The following is a 5,525-nucleotide window of genomic DNA, read 5'->3' on the forward strand; positions in this document are numbered from 1 at the left end:
TATATGTGTATATATATATCTATATATGTGTAATATCAAATCAATAATAATTTTACTATAGAACAAATTTGACCTATGATGAGGTATTTTATAATAAAAACTCTAGTTAGGTTCTTAGGTATTTTACTTCTTAAATTATCTACTTAACTAAAATTAAGTTTTCTTAAGAAGAAGAGGGCATAGTAAACAGGATCAAAAGACACATGGTTAAAATTACTTTTGTTCTGTTTTACCCAATGCTAATTTATAAATATGATAATTATTATTGATGACCAAAAGACATTTTCCCTAAGATATAGCCCTTTCTTTTTTTTCTTACATATTTGCTTTCAGTAATGAATTGTCTCATAAAATATATCCCATTGAAGTCCCTTAATAGTTATGCCATTATCTTATTTCAGTGTTTACATAAAATTCAAGAACTTTATAAAAGAGATTTTTAACTACCTCCAACTCTGATTTTACACATGAGAAAACTGAGCCTTAGAAAGCCCAGGTTACATATGCAGGGCTGTCAAATTGTGTATGCAAGAAATGCAGCATTTTGTGGCCATAGATCATGTTTAGTCCTGAAAGTCAGATTTTTCAATATATATATTAAATATATATTTGTGTGTATGTATTATGTTTATGTGTATTTGTATATGTGTATATATGTGTATGTATCCAAAAGCACATAGCCTGATTAGTTTAAAACAATGACTCCTTGATTGTTTTAACTATCCTACAAAAAGTTTTTCCCTTTTGAGTGACCTCAAATATCTTTGCCTGGAACCACCATTATCCTCATCATGAAAATATAGTGAGGATGCACAAGTGAGAAGACTTCTTTAGCGCACTTTTATGTATTTCCATTGCCGTCCTAACATCTTAATGCACTTATCCCTAAATTTAGAACTAGTAAGAGATGGTCATGAAGCAGCCCTCGTGGTCTTATAGCCACATTAAGAATGTAAAGTGCCTGAATAAAAGCAGGGCCTCTGGAGCCAAAGAGAAGGAGAGAGCTTTTATATTAGTGCTACCAAGAAACACCTCCCCGAAACATAAAAGTCATGATAATCGATCTTACTAACTGAGAAGGGAAAATGAGAAGCTCATGAGATTGTTGTTTGTTTGGTTGTTGAGTTGTTGGTTTATTTCTAGAAGTAAAGAAGGAGACTTCTGAATATTTTCTTAAAGAACAGTCAAAGTTTTTTTGTTTTTCTTTTATTCCATTACTTTGGCAAATCATAAATCAATTGCAATAGCAATGAGTGCTCTCATAGCCTCTATTTTCTCATAAACTCTATTTCTCCTGATGAGCAAGATAATTCTTGGCCTTTCTAATTAATCAGTGAAACACCAAAGTATATGATGGTTTCATACGTATAGATTAAAAAGTCTGCCCCTCATAACTATTCCATAACAATTTTTGAGATTGACCCTATGATTCTGAAAAGCATGGATGACTTGATTTTGTTATTTATTTCAAGCACTAATTCAACTTACAATGTAAATCGCATACTATTAACTAACTGTAATTATTTGATTTTTGAGTTTAAAGATTTATTATGTTTCCAAATGCATTGGAAGAAGCATACACCTGACAGAATTCATATTAGAATGTAGTAATCTCCCTACACTTTATGTATTATTAATAAAGTATACAATGCATAATGGACTTTTCCTCATAATTAAGTATAATGGTATCTTAGTAGAGACATACAAAAGAACAAACAATATTTACAGGAAGTCAGCATAACAGAGGAAGTAATGGTGCAAACAACAATGTGTACTATAGGCAAACGAACAAGAGTAATCCAATTCTTAGGAAACAAAACATTATGTGAAGTATACTGCTTTTATAAAACAGTGGCATCAGTCCTGAAAGTTCTCAAATGGAGGTTGTTCTCAGACTATCACAGTATCTTTATCATCTATTTTTCTACCAAAGTAGATTTCTATAATAATTTAATGTAATTGCCAGATATGTTTCCTAAAATATTCACATCTATGTGAAAAATACTATTTCAGAAATTCAGATCTCTTTACTGCTTTAATGGTAATTAAGCCACAAACGAAATATCCAAGAAAATGTATAGGTCAAATTATAGGGTAACAGCTATAGATCTATATCTTCGTATCTTTTCAATATATGTTCTTCTAGATCTATGTGTCCATTTATATTTTTGTGTATCTGTATATATAGCTAAATCTCTCTGTCTCCACCACTCTGTCTCTCTGTCCCTCTGCCTTCTCTCTGCCTCTACCCCTCTGTCTGTCTCTCTCTGTCGCCACACACACGCGCGCGCGCACACACACACGCACGAACATATATAATACATATGGAAAATAAAAAGAACTAGCACACTCAATTATTTCAATGTGTAAATTAAAAATAGTGTTTAATTACTACAACGAATAAGGCACTAAAAAGTTACTTTCTTAAGCAACCATAGATACTGTATCAACAAACAATAAAATAGATACTGTAACTTTCTTTTGTTAAATTTTATCAGGCAACTGTAGACATTATAATACAGCAAACAATAAGATACAAATTAGAATTTTCTTTCAATAGTTAAACCTCTTCCAATCCCTGCTCAGTATAACACAGTTAAAGTAGAAGGAATGGCAGTAATAGAAACGTTTATCCTTGACTGTTATATTAACTATTCTGTATATCTTATTAGATAAACATCTCGTGTGCTTATGTATGTGAATAATATTTCTACATCTTTTGTCATGTGTGGAATCCATGTCCCTGATACAATGATTTAAAGGGAGAAGGTTATTTGTTTTACTTTCAATAAATTCATATTTTCAATTAAAATATTAATATAAACTAAGTATTTCTATTAATATACAAATAATGAATGCCAATAATTAAATATCTTTTTTAATAGTATACGATTATTTTAGTCCATTAAAAATTGAAGAGTCTACCAGCACCATCAATCTTTACATCTCTCTCTTTGTCTAGCCAGAGAGATATATAGATATATATGGTGTGTCTCTAGGTCAATGCTTTGGGCTTTTGGCCTGTGATAAACTTGTTTTTTCCATAGCTAAATATGGAATTTTTTTTTTATTGAATTTTTATTGAATTCCAACTTTTGAAGTCTTTTGCAATTTTGGAAAATTAAGAGAATTGAATTTAAATCATCTGTCCAAATTAAGTTTTTGATGTTTTACTTATTTTTCTTTCTCAGTGTTTGGCTTGTGTCAACCAGAAACAGCATGAAAAATGATATATAATTAAATCCTTCATAAGAATAATTTAAAAGTATTAACTCATCAACATGTTAAAAGTTGATTTTTAACTAATTTTAACATATAGCAAAGAAAGTGTGTAAGATCACATAGTTTTTATCTTAATTGAACATGTGATTAAAACTGTTTTCTATAACAATCAAACATATAAGATAAACTGCATACTACTATACAATACTAATATATATACATTAATAACAACTATTATTTCTAGGTGATAGGGTTCTTTTTTTTCCCTGAAAATATTACATCGTCTCCTTTAAATTTAATTATAATCTATGAGGAAAGATTATCCCCCTATCTTCTGCTTTAATTTTCTCTTTTTCTGCTTTAATTGTAAATCATTTGGTGGCTTATACGGACTTTATTTAAGTTGCACATTGTTCATTGCTTTCTACTAAATCACCATGGTGATTCGTAGAAAGCAGATGTATCTTTTCCATGCAACGAAGTGTGATTTTTATTTCTCTTGCTGCTTTTGACGACTTGTGCTTTCTTGCCTTCATTGCAGCTTTGGCTTTGCTGCTACTTCTGTTTCCATATCTAGTGCTTTGCTTCTTTCCCTTATCTTTCTTCCCCACTCCCACTTCCCCTCCACTTCAGAGGGAGAAGGTATTAACTACGCATGCCTATCCCTCTTCACTTGGCTTGCACTAGAGGGGGAAATGATTCAGTGAACTGTAGCAAAAAGCGACTTTTCCAGCATGAGGAACTTCTTAAATGTGGGAGCTAATAAAAATTCGTGAACATTTTCCATGACCAATTTTAGAAACATCTCTCCTCGGCTTTACCTCTGTCTCCTTTCACTCTCTTACTAACAAGAAATGGGCCTAGAGAGACTAGAGCACGATGGAGATAATTCACTGAGACCCAATGAGTAGAACAAGGTGAAATATTGCTGCTGACAAGACGGCTTATCTTAAATTCAGGAATGTAACCCTGAATGTATAGAGCTATATGAGGGTTTTGGAGAATTAGTAAGAAAAACTAGGGTTTGAAAAGTTAAGGTTATCCTTGTATACACAATGCTCATGAGGTGTAGGGACACAAATTAACAGTGTTTTAATACTGATCACTTCGTCTCAGGAGCCTAATAATTGATTCATTCAATATTTCACATTAAGACACTGAACTTGTGTCCCATTTCCAGGTACTGTGGTAGAAATATCAGCCCATGTTACGGTTTGCAGATGTAGGAGGAATCAATGATTTATCATAACACCACCAACCTCAAGGTTATATCCTAAGTCAGTGCAGACATGTTGAGAAATATATTTAGAATGCTGTATTTACCCTTCATATCCCTTTATTTAAACTCAAAATCAAGACACAGAACTTCAGATTATTTTTTCATCCATTTATTCATCCATTCATTAGTTGATTGCTTTATTTTCTTACTTTATAATTTGTTACTGCACAGCTGCTATGTCCCAGGCTCTGTACTGTGGTGAAACCACATCTGCTGTGCTGGCGAGATTATCTTCACGTGGAAACCACTTTTATTTCCAAAACACTATTGTTAGAGACTTTTTTTTTGTCATTCTATAAAAATCTACCTGCTTGGAAATGCGCTCTCTTTGTCTTTGTCTCGTACAATACAGCTTGAAACTTATCTATATTCTACCCATATCTAATAACATTAAACTCAAAGAAAATTTTGTCTGGTCTATACTCGCTCTATAGGATACATAGCTCTGATTTACTTCAGTTTTACACTGAATAACATTTTACAGATTGCCTCAGCATTCTAGTTACCCTCTGATAAGGAAACTTTTGTTTGATATTGTCCCTAAAATTGAAATCAATAATCCTAATATGAAATAGAATGCATAACATAATTAGGAGTATAACCGCCATTTAAAAACTACTTTTCAATTTATTCCCAAACCATGTTTTTATATCGCTTCACTGTCTCTAAAAATTGTATATAGAAAAATGTCTTTGTGATTTCTAATTATGTCATCAGAGACAAATTCTGAGAGACATAACCTTTGTCATACCTTACATAGGTCTTTAACTGTCTAGTCTTGAGGCCACTCTTCTGGTTCAGAACCTTATGTCTTTTCTATGTCATTGTAATGAACTTTTAATTGTTCAGTTAGCCATCAATTTCTTTAACTACTTCTAAAAGGTATAATGTTGTAAATTACCGGTTTGTCCAAGTAATTCCCTTTCTCCTCACTGCTACTGCTAGCCCTATCACATCCAGAAGTATGTCCTTACTCCTCAGCCTTGAATTCAAGACTTCCACAATTGGGTTTATCCTATATTTT

Source organism: Trichechus manatus, unplaced genomic scaffold, assembly GCF_000243295.1.
Source record: "Trichechus manatus latirostris isolate Lorelei unplaced genomic scaffold, TriManLat1.0 scaffold00124, whole genome shotgun sequence".
Taxonomy (NCBI): domain Eukaryota; kingdom Metazoa; phylum Chordata; class Mammalia; order Sirenia; family Trichechidae; genus Trichechus; species Trichechus manatus.